This window comes from Galeopterus variegatus, unplaced genomic scaffold, assembly GCF_000696425.1.
Source record: "Galeopterus variegatus unplaced genomic scaffold, G_variegatus-3.0.2 Scaffold2028, whole genome shotgun sequence".
NCBI classification, from domain to species: Eukaryota; Metazoa; Chordata; class Mammalia; order Dermoptera; family Cynocephalidae; genus Galeopterus; species Galeopterus variegatus.
This window is the reverse complement of record NW_007728139.1, coordinates 234,913-251,676: the sequence shown is the minus strand read 5'-3', so window position 1 is coordinate 251,676 and position 16,764 is coordinate 234,913. Positions and strand designations below refer to the sequence as shown.

Sequence of the window (16,764 nt, the reverse complement as noted above, 5' to 3'; positions counted from 1 at the left end):
GCTCGCTCGTACCCGCAGCAGGGCTTGGGCGCTCTCAGGAGTCTTCTTTTGTGTCGGCCCTAAAACCTCGAACCTGTTGTTGCTTGTTTGTTGTTGTAGGTTCATTGTTGAAAGATTTATTCGTTTTTTGTTGCTCTTGGAAATGCAAATAGTACTCTGGTATCAGAGCGCACACTTCTCAGGATCGCGCTGTCTCCTGGCACGGCTGCTCCAGACCTGTCGCCATCTTCTGGATTTATTGTTATATGTTAAGTATTTCATGAATCAGTTTGGTCCTTTCTAGGTTTGCTTGTAAATTTGTTATGGTGGATACAGAGCAGCTTTTATTCTGGTATTTATTTAGATCTACAATAAAGCATGAGTATTTGACCTGATGCCCTGTGTATTAAAAGGTCTTTTGAGAATAAAACTTGAGCTGTTCTCAGTTTCTGGCCTCAGAAAGTTTCCTCTCATTTACGTGCAATATTCAACCAAAGACTCCAGGGATTTTTCTGCACATGACTGAAGCTCTTTCTCTGTGCATTTCTCCCTCTTTTTGGTACTCTACCCCACAAATTCTAGCCTTCTCAGTCCTTCTGAACTCCTGTCTCTATCTCCTCAAATCTGATAGACCATTGTGTTCTGCTGGGATTCCACTTCCCTTCACTACCACCTAAAAACTCTCCAGGCACTAAGTTGGGGCATCCAGACAGGTTGCCTCATTTGCTTCTTTTACTTTACAGATCATAGTGTTGAGCTACATGTTCAATGTATGAAAACTGTTATTTCTTTTTTTTTTTTTTTTTAGTTTTTAGTTTACTGTAGGAGACCAATTTCCATAGAAATTAATTCTTCATGGTGGAAGTAGACATCCCTATTTTTATAATAGTACTGTGTAAGAAGTTGTGCTAAATTCCAGTTGGGAATGACTCTTGAAATATTAATATAAGTTTAAAATAGATTTAAAATAAAGGTAGTGTGCATGAGAGAGACTGAAAAGAAACGGAATGGTAGGTCTCTTTCAGGAGTTAGGATGATAAACCTGATAGATAGGAGGTTGAAAGAGGACTCAAAAATCCCTCTTAGATTGCTTTGTTAGGATGACTGTATATTGTATTCCACTAATGAAAATAGAAGTTATAAAAAGCAGATTTGACAGTTTCATAATGGATTCATATTTTGGACACATTAAATCTATGAGATATCCATATAAAATCACAAGACTCAGTTGCATATATGGTTATGGATCTCTGGAAAATTATTTAGGCTTTACATATGGTTTTGGTAATTGTCAATGTATAAGATACTAATGTAAGCTATATGTTGATGGAATTCAAGGCAAACATGTAGAGTGAGAAGAAAAGTTCATAATGCTGTATAAAAGAATGGAGCCTTAAAACAACTAGGGAGAAGAAAAATTTTAACAGAGAAACATGGTTATGAGCATTGAGTGATTTTTTTGTTTACATTGCTTTTTAGTGAGGTAAAATTCACATAATATAAAACTAACCAATTTAATGTGTGTAGTACACTGGCATGTAGTATATTCACAATGTTGTGTAATGACCACCTTATCTAGTTCCAGAATATTTTCATCACCTCACAGAAAATACTGTACCCATTGAACAGTTACTTATTCCTCTCCTACTCCAGCCCCTGGCAATCACTAGTCTCCTTTCTGTTTTCATGGATATACTTATTCTGGATATTCTGGGTATTTCATATAAATGGGATCACATATGACCTTTTATCTGGCTTCTTTCACTTAGCATAATGTTTTTGAGATTTGTCTGTTGTAGCATGTGTCATTGTATGGATATACCACATTTTGTTTATTCATTCATCATTTGGTGGACCTTTTGGCTGTTTTAAACAGTTCTGCTATGAGCTTTCATGTAGAAGTATTTCAGGTCTTTCTTGAACCACCCTTGCATTCCTGGGATAAATTTTACTTGGTCATGCTATATAATCCTTTTGATATTCTTTGCTAGTATTTAGTTGAGTATTTTTACATTTATTCTCATAAGACATAGTGGTCTTTTGTTTTCTTGTGGTATCTTTGTCTGGCTTTAATATCAGGCAATATTGCCCTTATAGAATGAGTTAGGAAGTGTTTCCTCCTTTAGAATGGTATATTAATAACAGCATTCTTTGGTTTTTTAAAGTGTGCTATCTTTAGAATTTATTGTTAGAGACTTATGCATTCTAATTTTTTTCTCTGCATTTGATAGTTTTTCAGCTTTCTGCTTTGTTGTCAGTGTACCTCCTGCTGCTGCTAATCTCATTTTGCTTTTCTAATTTACAACTTCTAATCTGTTGTGAGTCAGGAAAACATACAGCAGAGTTAGCTTAAATTGTGCTTTTTGATTAGCTTAAATAGAATCTGTAAAAAAAACCTTTTCTTCCTATAAATGAAATAATGTAGTATTTTAGTGGAAGGGCCATGTGACATCTTTTTGGCTATTCATAGTCCTTTTTGTTCCCATTTTTTTTTAATTAATGATAGATTAGGTGATCAGATGACCAAATTCCAGGTAGGTGAGGTATTACTCTAGTTGCAAAAATTTTTATTTGCATGTGGATATAATTAATCTGGACTGTCCCACTATTATGAATGGATTATAAAGAAACAGACTGTTTTTAAAATTCAGCAGTTATATTTCTGGTAAAAGTGAGTTGTAAGCACAAATGCTAATGACATTCTCTATTTGTCTAAAAATTGTGTTTTGGTCCAACACACTGATGATGGATGAAATAATTGAGGTTGAAGTAGATGAGTGAATCTTTGTTTTATTGCTAATGTAAATAACTTTCTTAAATGAAGCTTTTTTGTTTAAAGTTCAGCTTTCCCACTTGCTATTTTGAAGAACTCCCTCTTTTTTTGTTACTCTAACATTTTCGCCAAACATTACTTCCCTGTTTATTCTGTCCTGCCTTGTCCTTGATGTTTCTCAATCCATTTTTATGTTCACACTCTTGCATACCTCCTCAACTCCCACCATTTAATTCACTTAGAAAAACCTCAATTTTGATTAATCTTTCTGCCTACTCTGTGTTCGGATAAGAACAGTGGATCGTGGCTATAGAAAAACATAAACCGTGCATTTTACTTTGAATATGTGGCCATAAATCTTAAGTAATCACCCTATATTTCCCATTCCCCCAGTCAATTTGTTTGTTCTCTTGCTCTTATAAAGGATTTTTTCCTTTTTGAAATAGCCAGTTTTTCTTTATTTCTCTTCTCACATTCTTGAACATTGTTCAGCCTTCAGAAATATTGCAAGAATAGTATGATTGTGCATCTGTATCCCTTCACCTAGATTCACCAGTTTTTAACGTTTTGCCACATTTCTCGTTGATCCTTTTTTTTTTTTTTCTTGGCTGTACAATTTGAGATTAAGTTACAGATGTCATGACACTTCACTCCTAAATTGGTTAGCATATGTCCCCCAGGAACAAGGACATTCTCTCTCTATAGGTTCCCTCAATTGTCTCAGCAGTGTCTTTTTTTTTTATGTGATTCTTTTAAAAAAATTTTTTGGGTTTTTTTTTAAAATTTAATTTTAATTTCAACATTTACTTGTACATTTTTGTGTGGTACAGTGTGTTGATGTGATTCTTAGACCTGGCTTTCTACATGAGGTCTGACAGGTCATTAAATCGGTCTGGGTCAGTTTTTTTTCCTTTGTTATCTGTAAAATGGACAGATATATAGATCATTTTAATGCTTTTTATTTATGATTCTAGGTTTTATTCTGTATTTGGAAAAATACTGATTCAAATTTAAGAAAAATTTATGGTTTTCTTTTTAGGAACTTTGCTTTAGTTGATATACTATTGACAAAAAGTTTAAATAAGTCTTTTATGGAGAAAATGAGGCATTACATACTATACCATAGTCTTGAGTATCATTATACTTTTAACATATGCAATTAGAAATTCCATTTTTATTATTCTCTATTAATTGCTAACTACTGGTGTTTGACAATCTTACTAAACATTGTCTTCCATAGTAAGTATTCAGTACATCTGTCAGGCATAAACACATAAAACAACTTGCTGATTATCAGATTTGTTTTCTGTCTCAGAAGTAAATTGGTCTGGATAGGTCAAGCTGCATATGTTCATTCATAGTTACACATACCAGTCTGCCTCTACAATTTTATATTTAAAAGTGCAACAGCTCATGGTCTTGTCTTGCAGTCACATCCACAAATATGCTTTGGAATTGGTTTTAGTAGTTGAATTTTTCTTACCATTGACATCAGGTTCTCATGGGAGCTTTTTATTGCTAGACTGATTTAAAAAAAAAATCAATTTCTACTTGCAGCAACCAATTTTAATATTTATGGCTCTGTTTCAGTGAAGCCAGAAACTCGGTGTTGAGAAGGAAATGTCACAACATTAAAGTTGCTTGGATAGTGAGCTTTATCTGAGCATCCCCAGCACACGGCCAGAGCAGCTGCATTGCAGAAGTAAACTTTTGTTCAGTGAACGTTCTTGTGGCCATGAACAGGGGTGTAGTACCTGAGGAAAGAGGCCAAGGCTGGTGGAGTAGGTCTACTTCAGAAAGTCATTCATTGATCCAAGTTCTACAGGGTTAATATCCTAGTTGATGTTCCATCATTATCTAGGGTGTTGTCCTCTTAGTTTTGGAGGCTGGGAAGAACAGAGTCCAAAGAACATGTCTGGTGAAGGCCTTGGTGGTGGTGATTCTACACAGCGTTGCAGGGGCTCATGTGGTGGATGGCTGAGCAGAGAGAATGAGCCCAATAATGTCTTAGAGCTTTTTTATTCTATCAGTTCAGGAGGATCACGCATTACACTTCTTGTCATGCTTCTTTAATCTTTTAAAATTTAGAATAGTTTCCTAGCCTTGTGTCTATAATTTTATGTCACTTGTGTTTTTTGACTTGCTCCATGTCCAGCTTGGGCTGGTTGCCCCCTGCAACTTAGACAACCTGGTATCCAGGGGCTCCATGTTGGTGCCAGGCCCAGTGCAGACTCCCACTCCACATAGCAATGTAGCCCTGAGCCCCAGGGATCCACTGACCTCCGCCTCTCAGGAAGCTGGGATTACAGGTGCATGCCACCATGCACCTGACACGTTTTTTGAAGATTCTGAGCCAGTTTTTTTTTTTTTTTTTTTTTTTTTTTTGAGAATGTTTCAAAGTTCTATTTGGCTAATTTATGGTCCAATTCAAGTTAAACATTTTTGGTTGGAATTCTACATAGGGCTGAATGTGTCCTTCTCAATATATGCACATTAGAAGGCACATGGTGTAAGTTACTAAAGGACTTTTTCTGTCAGTTTAGGAATGCTAGGCCTTTAATAGCCCAGTGTCAAATAAGTGCTGAAAATTCAAGTGTGACCTGTTTATCTGTTCTTGCTCTAGCACAGAGGAAGTATAAATAAGCCCTTGAAACTAGCTGGTCAAAAGGCCAAAGCTTTTTGTTTTACACCACAGCCATTTGACTACAGTCTTCATGAGAGTAGGGATTTCTAGCCTCTGAAACATTTTCTGGCACATAGTTAAATCCTTAATAAATGTTTAAAAAATGATTGCAGTTTAAAAAATAACCCTGAGTGTCCTTGTAACTTTAGTTATACTTGAATAGTATTTTTATTGTCTTTATTTTCCAAACTGGAGTTAGCTTTATTGTTTTTTCCTACAAATAGAACAAATTCATCATCATTGCAAAAGTTCAGAGAATGAAGGCATTTGTGTTACATGTACTTATATTTTTATTTTCTAGGAAAATCTTCTAGACATAAAATTGCTATGCCTAGCTCCAGTGATACAAAGCATGCAGAGAAAAGAAACCAGCCACCCACATAATACAAATAGGAGGCATTTCAGAAGTATGAGGATACTTCAAAAAGTTCATGTAAAGATTTATATTGTCTTTTAATTGTTTTTCCATGAAATTTTTGAAGTACCCTTGTATATCCATTATATATTGAAATATGACAAACTCATGACCCTGGGTTGCTCACCCATGTGATTTTGAGAAGGTCACTTCATTTTCTAAGCTTGCTTTCATATCTTCAATAAGGCCTCTTGTTATTTTGAAGATGGAATGGAAATGATGCATGTAATATTTACTTTGAACTTCTAATCATTATATGTAATGAAAGTAACAGAATGAAATATTGGAAAGTTATTGTTATTTCTCAACTATTAACATTTTCATGGCTAGAAAGTAGTGACGTGTTTTAGTCCAACTAAAGTTGTAATAAACAATATATATATTCTGCCCTCCACCCCCCATTATAAGGTTCCATTTTTGGTAAATTGAGAAAGAAAAAATACTGCCGTTAATCTTATTCTCCTGTAATGACTTTGTGCCTGAAATGTTATATAACCCTGCTAAAAATTCTTGTTCCACTGATGTTATTTCATCTTATATGAAAAACTCACTTCACTTAACATTTAGTGAAGTTCCATTAGTTAAAATAGCATTTATTTCAACCATTGTTTTCAAACTCAAGATACCAGCTGGCTGGTTAGCTCAGTTGGTTAGAGCATGGTATTGGTAACACCACGGTCAAGGGTTCAGATCCCCTTACGAGCCAGCTGACAAAAATAAATAAATAAATAAACACCTCAAAATAGCTAGCCTATTGAACTATGTAATATCAGGAACAATATATTTCATGCCATATCATGCACGAATATTCTAATACAAGCACATAATGGGCATTTAATTAAGGAACATTAAATCTTGTTTCAAATCAAATCACATCATTATGTCTCCACATGTTCCTATCTCTTGCCTCTCTACAGTGCATTTGTAAGTACTTTCAGTAATTTATAGCCATCTCATTTAATGTTGATGTCATTTCTGCATATCTTGTATCTGCTTTCAGGCCTAGGCCATTACATTTACAAGAATGACTCCCAAGTCTTTTATTTCTTGCACCCCAAGGGTTTCCTATGTTCTTAACTGCCTACTGAACAGTTCTACTTGGATGTGATGTCTTGGACATAACGAGGTTAAAATGCAATTCATCTTCTTCCAAACCACTTCCTTCTCTTGATTGTCCTTTTTCTTTTTTTTCTTATTTTTTTAAAAATTGAAACATAGTTTATTATACATATTTGTGGGGTACAGAGTTGAATATCAATACCTGTGTACAATACGTGATGATCAAATCAAGTAATCAGTATACTCATCTTTATAAAACGTAACCATTCTTTGTGACCCTTAACCAATTTTTTGCTAACCCCTGTCCCCCTTTCCCACCTCTAATATCTAATAACCACAGTCCTGTTCTCTCCTTTTGAAAGTTTGCTCTACGATTGTTCTTTCTTTCTTTATTTTTTAGCTCCCACTTAAGAGTGAAGACCTGAAGTATTTCTCTTTCTGTGTCTGGCTTATTTCACAACGTAATTTTCTCCAAGTTCATCCATGTCGCTGCAAATGGCAGAGTTTCATTTGTTTTTTATGACTGAGTAGTATTCCATTGTGTATGTATACCACACTTTCCTTATCCAGTTGTCCTCGGTGGACATTTAAGTTGGTTCCATATGTTGGCTATTGTAAATAGAGCTGCAATAAACATGGGGGTGCAGGTATCCCTTCAACATAATGATTTCCATTCCTTTGGGTATATACCTAGCAGTGGGATTGCTGGATCTTATAGCAGTTTTATCTGTAGTTGTTTGAGAAACTTCCATACTGTTTTCCATAATGGCTGCACTAGTTTATAGTCTCACTAACACTGTAGAAGGGTTCCCCTTTCTCTACATTCTCCCCATCATTTGTTGTTCTCTGTCTTTTTGAGAATAGGCAGTTTAAGTGAGATGAGATGATATCTCAGTGTGGTTTTGATTTGCATGTCCCTGGTGCTTAGTGATGTTGAGCATTTTTTGTGTATCTATTTGTATATCTTCCTTTCAGAAATGTTTATTCAGCTCCTTTGTCCATTTTTAAATTGTGACTTGTTTTTTTTACTGTTGAGAAGTTTGAGTTCCTTGCATATAATGGATGTTAATCACTTGTTGGATGTATAGTTTGCAAATATATTCTCCCATTCTGTAGGTTTTCTTTTTACTCTGTTTCTTTTGCTGTGCAGAAGCTTTTTAGTTCCATATAATCCCATTTGTTTTTTCTATTGTTGCCTGTGCTTTTGATGTCTTATACATAAAATGAGTTGCCTGGCTCAGGTATCTCATTAATCTGACTTCTTTTCACCAATTTTGCCCACATACCATTAATTGCTGATCCTTGCCCATTCTCAGCAATATTTGTTCTTATATGTTTCTACAGGGTTACTACCACATTAAGATCTAATACATCAACATTTATATTGTTCTTCCAGTCCTTTTGTCTCCTTACTTCAAAATATGTCTCCTGCTTAAAAATATTGAGTGCCTAGAAAGAAAATACTGAAATTCCATAGCCTGGGAATTGAGGCTTTCTTTGTCTAGATTATTTTGGTTGCAAGTCAACAAAAACCAAATGCAAATAATACATTTAATTGGAATGAAGGGTATCTTATAGAAGCTAAAAGAATCTGTCTAATCTCCCAGTGGGCTAGAATCCAGGCACTATTCTATTTCTCTGTGTCATTCTTTTCTCTTTCTAGATTCACCTTGTCTATTCACAGATCCTGAGTTTTTAGGTCTACATTTTAACCACATACTGAACTTAACCAGATATGTTTGAATCCCAATTCCAAATTTCCAGAAGAGAGAATCTGACGAGTGCAACATAGCATAGTAGCTAGTTAGCTCTTAATTTTACATTGCCAAATAAATAATCAAATAATTACTGATTTTTTGATAACTGATTAATGCAGACTATCTTTTACTGTGTTTAAATGCATATTTCATTGTATAGTTTTCTTGAAATATGAATTGTACTTAATACTACCACTTACCCATATACTCCCTTCTGTGGTCCTTATATTTATGTCAAGCAATTAGAATGCACTTTTAATTCAGTAGGAATACTGAATATACTGCTAATTTGGGGGGTTTTTCCCACATGGGCTTTTAAAATTTTGTGGTAATATTTACATAATATGAAATTAATCATTTTAATGTATACAATTCAGTGGCATTTAGTACATTCACAATGTTGTGCAACATCACCTCTGTTAACTTCCAAAACATTTTATCCCCCCGGAAGGAAACCTGTATGCATTAAGCAATCAATCTTCACCCTTCACATAGGCGTGGTAACCAACAATCTGTTTTCTCTCTGGATTTGCCTATCCTGGGGTATTTCATATAGTGAAATCACAAAATGTGACCTTTTATGTCTGGCTCTTTTATTTAGCATAACATTTTTACATTCATCTTCATTATAGTATGTATCAGTACATTGTTCCTTTTTATGGTTGAGTAATATTTCATTGTATGGCTCTACTACATTTTATTTATCCATTCACTCATTGATGGGTATGTGCGTTATTTCCACTTTTTGGTTATTGTGAATAGTGCTGCTGTAAATATTTGTGTACAGGTGTTTATTTGAGTACATGATTTTAGTTCTCTAGGGTACATGCCTAGGAGTGGAATTGCTGGATCATAAGGTAATTCTGTGTTTAATTTTTTTGAGGAACTACTAAACTGTTTTCCACAGTAGTTGCACTATTTCATACTCCTACCAGCAATGTTCCAGTTTCTCCAAATTGTCACCAATACTTGCTGTTTTTTGTTTTTTAATTATGGTCATCCTTATATCATTGTCTTGTAGCCCCCAGTGCACTTTCTAGGGCATGCTTGTTAGCCCATGCCTCAGTCTGAGCATGTAGGTAGCAGAAAGGAAATGACTATTCCAGACATGGATTTTTTCCTCTCTGTTGCTTGAATTATAAGGCACAGAGCCATTTCTCTCAGCCCTGAAAGTCTGTGTATCTATATTGAAAAGCTCAGAGTCAGAACCAAGGGTTTAAAGTTTTAGAGGCTGGGAAGTCCAAAGTCTAGGGAACATATCTGATGAGGGCCTTCTTCTGCAGCGACTTGGGAGTGTCACGTGGTGAGAATGGGCTAAGAAGAGGATAATTGTGGCCATTCTTAGTGAGTATGAAGGTGATGATACTTCATTGTTTTGATTTGTGTTTCTCTGATGACTAATGGTGTTGAGCATCTTTCCATGTGCTTGTTTTGGCTATTCGTATATCTTTGGAGAAATTCCTTTTCAAGTCTTTTGCCCTTTTTAAATTGAGTTGTTTGTTTTTTCTTGCTGAGTTGTAAGAGTTCTTTATATATTCTGGGTTTCTAGACCCTTATCAAATAAGTGATTTGGAAATATTTTCTCCCATTCTGTAGGTTTTTCTTGATAAAGCCCTTTCATGTTCAAAAGTTGTAAATTTTAATGAAATACAGTTTTTTTATTTTGTTGCTCATGCTGTTGGTATCACTGTTTCCTTTATCTCTATGTTTTATAATGTTAGCACTTACATTTAGGCCTTTAATACATGTTGAGTTCATTTTTTGTATATGCTGTGAGGTAGGGATCCAAATTTACTCTTTTGCATGACAATATTCAGCTGTCTCAGCATGATTCGTTGAAAAGACTATCCTTTCCTCATTGAATAGTCTTGACACCCTTGTTGAAAATCGGTTGGCCATAGGGATTATTCCTAGACTCTCAGTTCTGTTCATTGAGTTTATGTATGTGTTATGTTTTTGCTGTACCTCACTTTTGATTACTGTAATTTTGTAGTAAACTTAAAAATCAGAAATATTGGAGTCCTTCAACTTGTTCTTCTTTTTCAGATTTCCTTTGACTGTGGGGTTCCATGCAATTCAATATGGATTTGAGGATCTGCGTTTTTATTTCTGCAAAAATAGTCAATTGGCTTTTCGTAGAGATTGTGTTGAGTCTGTAGATCGGTTTGTGTGTTCTTGCCATCTTAGCAACATTTAGTCTTCCAATTCAGGAACATAGGATATCTTTTATTTATTTAAAGGTCTTTAGTTTCTTTCAACACTATTTTGTAGTTTGCAGTATACACGTCTTACATTTTCTTAGTCATGTTTATTCATAGGTATTTTATTCTTTGGGTGCTATTGTAAAATGGAATTTTCTTGATTATGTCTTTTTTTTTTTTTTTTTTTTTTTTTTTTTTTTTTTTTTTGGTGGCTGGCTGGCATGGGGATCTGAACTCTTTGACCTTGGTGTTATAACATTGTGCTCTAACTATTGATTTCATCTTCAGATTGCTCATTGCTAGTGTATAAAAGTACAACTGATTTTTGTGTGTTGATCTTATATCCTGCAACTTTGTTGAATTCTTGTATTAACTCTTGCTAGTTTTTTTGTGGATTTTTTTGGATTTTCTATATATAAGTCATGTCATTTGCAAATAGAAATGATTTTACTTCATTCCTTTGTAATTTGGTGCCTTTATTTCTTTTTCTTGCCAAATCATTCTGGCTAGAACTTTGGTATAATGTTCAATGGAGTGGCAAAAGCTGACATAACTTGTCCTGTTCTCAAAAAAAAAAAATTCATGCTTTCCGTATATTTCACCACAGCTAACACGAGTATGATGTTAGCTGTAGATTTTTCATAAATGCCTTTTATAATGTTGAGGAAGATCCCTTCTATTCGTAGTTCAAATGTTTTTATCATGAAAAGGTGTTGATTTTTGCCAGATGGTTTGCCTCATCTGTTGAAATGATCATGTGTTTTTTTCCCGTGTTGTTTTATTAATGACTGTTACATTAATTGACTTCCATGTATTGAACCACTCTTATTTTGGGGGGATAAATTCTACTTGGTCATAATATATAATCTTATATGCTGCTTAATTTGGTTTACTGGTATTTTGAAGATTTTCATATCTGTATTTGTAGAGGATATTGACCTATAGTTTTCTGGTGGTATCTTCATCTGGCTTTAGTTTTAGGGTAATTGCAGGCTCATAGAATAAGTTAAGAAGTGTTCTGGGCCGGCCTGGTGGTGCACTGCTACAGTGCGCCGCTTGGGAGAGCTGCGGCGCTCCCGCCGAGGGTTCGGATCCCACATACAGACCGGCCGCTCACTGGCTGAGCGAGGTGCGGGCGCAACACCGAGGGTTGCGATCCCGTTGCTGGTCCTGGTCCGGTACGGGCACGACACTGAGGGTTGCGATCTGTTGCCGGTCACGAAAAAAGACAAAAAAGGAAAAAAAAAAAAATGAAGTGTTCCTTTTCTATTTTTTGGAAGAGTTCGAGATCAATTTCTGTTAATATCTCTTTGAGGGTTTGGTATAATTCATCAGTGAAGCCATCTGGTCCTGGGCTTTTCTTTCTTGTGTGTTTTTGATTACTGAATCAATCTCATTGTTTGTTACACGTCTTTTGAGATTTTTCTATTTCTTCTTGGTCAGTTTGGCTAGTTTGTGCATTTCTAAGAATTTGTCCATTTTCTTTAGCTTACCTAATACGTTGGCATAAAACTGTTCATGGTATTCTCTTCCAATTCTTTTTGTTTCTGTATTTTCAGTAGTAATGTCTCTACTTTCCAATGTTAGTCATTGGAGTCCTCTCTTTTTTTCTTGGTTAATCTAGCTAAAAGTTTGTCAATTTCATTGATCTTTTTCAAAGAACCAACTTTTGGCTTTGCTGATTCTTTCCATTGGCTTTCTACTTTCTGTTTTGTTTATCTTCATTCTAATTTATTATTTTTTTATTCTGCTAGCTATGGGTTTAGCCGGCTGTTCATATTCTAGTTTCTTAAAGTTAACCTAACCTTAAAGTTGAGGTCTTCTTTTTCAGTGTAGGTATTTACAGCTGCAGATTTCCCTTTGAGCACCACTTTTCCTGCATCCCATAGGTTTTGCTATCTTGAGTTTTCCTTTTTGTCTGAAAGTGTTTTTTAATTTCATTTGTAATTTCTTTGATCCATTGACTGTTTAATAAAAGTGTGTTGTTTAATTTCCACATAATTGTGAATTTTCCTTTTGTTACTGATCCCAAATTTCATTCCTTTGTGATCAGAGAACATACTGTATTCTTTCCGGCTTTTTAAGATTTGTTTAGATTTGTTGGCCTAACATGGTCTATCCTAGAGAATGTTCCATGTAGATTTGAAGAGAATGTGTATTATGCTGTGCTTGGATGGAAATGTCTGTACAACTGTTTGATCTAGTTGGTTTATAATGTTGTTCATGTCTTGTTTCCTTGGCAAGGTTCTGTCTAGTTCTGTTCATTATTGCAGTGGACTGTTATAGTCTCCAACTTTTATAGTTGAACTGTGTGATTATCCCTTCAGTTGTCAGTTTTTGCTTCATATATCTCGGGACTCTCTTGTTAGGCATATATGTTTGTGATTATTATATCTTCCTGATGGATTCCCTTATTATCAATGTATAATGTCTTCCTGTGTCTCTTGTAACACTTTTGTCTTAATGTTTTTTGGGTTTTTTAAAAATATTATGATAGCCACCCCAGCTATCTTTTTGTCTTTTTGTTACTGTTTGCATGGAATATATTTTTCCATGCCTTTATATTCAACATATTTGCGTCTGGTTCTGTACTGAGTGTCTTGTAGACTACATACAGTAGTTGTTTTTTGTTTTATTTCTTTTTTTAATTGATATTGTTACTTTTTACATTCTATGATGATGTTGCAGAGCAATTGGGAGGGAGGGGGAGAGGAGAAAGGGGAAGGAAATGGGATGGAAGAAGGAGCAAGGAGGAGGGGTGGGATTGAGGCCTGTAGCACTCCCCTCATTCCCACAGGGGAGACCAGGGGGCTTCCAGCAGTGGTTTGGTCATTGCCGGCTTGGGTGTAGATGTTGGGGGGTGTGGTAAAAGCCCTTGCCCCCCAATACCCCAGCTCAGGAACCCAGGGCCCTTCTTGCTGTGGCTTGGTGCTCATTGCTGGGCTGGGTACAGATGTCAGGGGGTTGTGGCAAAAACCCTTGCCCCTACCACCCCAGCTTGGGAGAGCCTGGTGTGCTTCCTGTGGCAGCTTGGTGCTTGTTGCTGGGCTGGTTGCGAGTGGCGGGGGGGGGGGGGGGGGGGGGGGGGGGGGGGGGGGGGGGGGGGGGGGGGGGGGGATGAGGGGGCGTGTGGCTGAGGCCCTAAGCCCCCACCACCCCAACTGTTTGTTTTAAATTCACCTACCAATCTCCGTCTTTTAATAGGAGAGTTTAAATTATTTTCTTAGTCATTACCCTGTATATTACAATTAACATCCTAACTTTATAACAATCATGTTTTAATTAAAACCAACTTGATTTCAAAAGTATGCAAAAACTCTGCTTCTTCACAACTTCATCTCCCACCCCTTTATGTTGTCACAAATTACATCTTTATACATTGTGTGCCCATTATCATAGATTTGTAATTATTATTTTATGCATTTGTCTTTTAAGTCATATCAGAACAAAAAGAGGAGTTATAAATCAAAAATAGAGTACAACTACTGGCTTAAATATTAACCTGTCTGGCTGCCTTTACCTTGGTTACTTTTTTGTATGGCTTCAAAGTTATTGTGTAGTGCCCTTTCATTTCAGCTTAGAGGACTCCCTTTATCCTTTCTTATAGGGCATGTGCACTCGCGATGACTTCTCTCAACTTTTGTTTATCTGAGAATGTCTTGATTTCTTCTTTGTTTTTGAGGAATAGTTTTGCCAGATACAGAATTTTTGGTTGACTTTTTTTTTCTTTTAGTACTTTAATTCATCCCTGCCTTCTAATATAGCACTATCTTCTAACCTTCGTGGTTCCTGAAGATAAGTAGTCTGTTAATCTCATTGAAGAATCTTTGTATCTGACAATCCGTTCTCTGTTGTTTCTTCATTCTTTTCTCTTTTTGGTTCTGAGAGTGGATAATCTCAATTAACCAGTCTTTAAGTTCACCGATTCTTTCTTCTGCCTCCTCATGTCTACTGTTGAACTTCTCTAGTGAATTTTTCCTTTTACTTACTGTACTTTTCAGCTCCAGAATTCCTCTTCAGGGCCTTTTTATAATTTATGAGTATTTATTGATATTCTTTATTTGTTGAGTCATCATTCTCCTAGTTTCCTTAGTTCTTGTTCATGGTTTCTTTTTAGCTCTTTGTCAATTTTTAAAACAGTTGATTTAAAAAGTTGTTGTATAGTAATGACTGGGCTTCCTCATGGACTGTTTCTATTTCTTTTTTTCATGTAATGAACCATACTTTCTTGTTTCTTTGCATGCCTCTTAATTTTCGTTGAAAATAAGATGTTTTGAATATTATCATATGTCAACCCTGGAAATCAATTTTCCCCCCTCACTGGGGTTTGTTTTTGCTGTTTGTTGGTTATGTGGTTTGCTTGTTCAGTGACTCTAAACTGCTTTTGTAAAGTCTGTATTTGTCATCTGTTGCCACTGAAGTCTGTGTTCCATTAACTTAGTGTTTAGCTAGTTATTTGATAGTTTCCTTAAATATGTGGAGCCAAAGGAAAAAAGTCCTAAGTCTTGTAAGTGAAACAAATGCAAGCCCTTGCACTCTTCTTTCAGAGAGCCACAAGACATGTTGAGATCTACAACCCCATTTCTTTCAGAATGTGGTTTGTATTGCTCCCTCTGGCACTTGCAACCGGCACTCAGAGTGCAGTCTGCTATCCTTATGGTTGTCACCAATCTGGGGTGTGGTGGGTGGTAGGTGAGTAGGAGTAATTTAAAGCTTTCTTCACCAGGACGACTTCTGGTTGTTTTGATTTTTTTTTTTTTAAAACTAGATTGCAGAGTTCTGCAAATGTTGATTCTGATCTTTTGGCAGCTCATTAGTCACTTTGGCAGAGAGAGGGGACTGAGCACTGGAATTCTCTTTACCACTTTTGGTGAATCACTCCCCATGGACATATTTATCTAATCTGTGGATATTTATTTACACATCTTGCTTCTCCTTCACCCTTTGTAGTCTACTTTATGACTTAAATAATTATTTCAACCTGGACATATATGGAAACAGTCAGTGAAACTCTAGTTTTGTATCTATTAGCAACTCAAGTAGAACTTAGATCATTTTAAAACTTCAGATATCAGTAATACTGTGGGATACTTAAAGGTTAATGACCTTTTCTAATGAATGAAAAAAATGATGATTCTTGGTTAAAAGGTAACATTTTAAATTTCCTAATCTTTTATATTTAGTTTTGTAATATTGGAATGGATTTTTAAACCCTTTATTGCTTCGAGGCCTTGGATAGATACTTTGGGTGATTTAAGTTCAAGTAAAATGTAAAACTTGGATAATTCACAGCTAGATAGAGTTTGTGGTTTTGTTTTTTCAGATTACTCACTTATTAGAAAGTATAAGGCAAGATTTTAGCATGGATAGTTAAGTACCTTATAATCTTTATTTAACAAATAGTATTAAACATTTATCACTGTGAGGATTTCTCAACCTTGGCGTTATCGACATTTGGGGCCACTTAATTGTGTTGTTAGAGGCTGCCCTGTGCATTCTAAGATGTTTAGCAGCATCCCTGACCTCTACCTACTAAATGTCAGTAGCTCCCCCTCCTCTGGTTTTGACAGCCAAGAGTATCTCTAGTCATTGCCAACTTTTTCCTGAGGTGCAGTATGCTTCCAGCCGAGAACCACAGCACTGTGTGAAAGACCCTGAGGATAGAAAGGCTCTGCTATTACTTTTAAGAAGTTTACTGCTGAATAAAAGAGTGTGCTCTATAGTACAGTGTAGAAAGCACTAAGTAGTAATAGAGCTATAGATGAAGTCCTTTGGGAGTTTTAAGAAAGAAGAAATGGCTTCTAATTGGGAGTAGCAGGGAAAGTATCAATCAGGAAAGATGTTTTAACTGGGCTATATAGACATGGAGTAATGAGAAGAATTAATTTTATAAAAGA

General features: G+C 35.7%; 1 protein-coding gene and 1 non-coding gene across 3 annotated transcripts in view; both read left to right on the top strand.

Annotated features, from left to right (window-relative positions):
* ARHGAP5 (Rho GTPase activating protein 5) overlaps positions 1 to 16,764 on the top strand; it is a 97,868-nt gene that overhangs the window by 58,996 nt on the left and 22,108 nt on the right. The gene's annotated exons all lie outside the window — the stretch shown is intronic.
* Positions 6,482 to 6,556, top strand: TRNAT-GGU. Its single transcript has one exon. It is a non-coding gene; the product is annotated as a tRNA-Thr (tRNA).